Below are 803 nucleotides of genomic sequence, written 5' to 3' on the forward strand. Positions count from 1 at the left end.
GGGGGGGGAGAGAGGAAATCTCATGTGACATCGCCCAGGGTTCCTTCAGTTGGGGCACATTTAGCCCCGGTCTGAAGTATGTGATGAATAAGATAGTACACGCGTTTCTAAGAGGGGCCTAGCTGAAAGAGCAAAGCTCTAGCAGGGTCCGCAGGAGGTGGCCCGGCAGCCCAGCTCTTGGAGTCCGCACGGAGCAGCAAGGGCGAGGACAAAGGCGGCCAGGGCGCCCAGCGCGAGGCGCGCCCGGGAGAAGAGGGAGCCGCGCCGCGGCTGCTGGGGGGAGGCCGGCGACGGCAGCAGCAGCTCCACGTTGCAGAAGCGGCAGAGGTGGAAGAAGAAGCCGCGCGGAGGGTCCTGCCGCAAGGGGCTCACGCTGCTCTTCACGTAGCCGTTCCTCAGACTCTCGGGGGGCGAGCCGGCCCCGTCCGCCGGCGGCGGCGGGTACCGCATGGCTTTGGCGTCTCGCTCGTCCCTCCTCATGGCCGGGACCGAGGGTGGCTGCGGGCTCAGCACGCCCAGCTAGGACCGCAGGGGCCGCAGACGCTTCCTCACCCCCTGTCCCCGCGCTCGGGGCGCCCCCCGGCTCAGTAGCGCGTCAGGGCTGCGCCCGCCGCCGCGGCCCGGGGTCTCCGCCGCGCGCGCGGAGTAGCGGAGGGGTCCGTAACATACTGGCCGTGGAGAGGGGCGGAAGGGCTTCTCCTTTAAGCACCTCTCGGGGCTGGAGACTCGAAGTCTCCTCCCAACTCCCGTGGCTGCAACAGTTAACTCACGGCCTCAGCCTGGTCCGTTGGGCGCGCGAGCGG

This window comes from Myotis lucifugus, unplaced genomic scaffold, assembly GCF_000147115.1.
Source record: "Myotis lucifugus unplaced genomic scaffold, Myoluc2.0 scaffold_61, whole genome shotgun sequence".
Lineage (NCBI taxonomy): Eukaryota > Metazoa > Chordata > Mammalia > Chiroptera > Vespertilionidae > Myotis > Myotis lucifugus.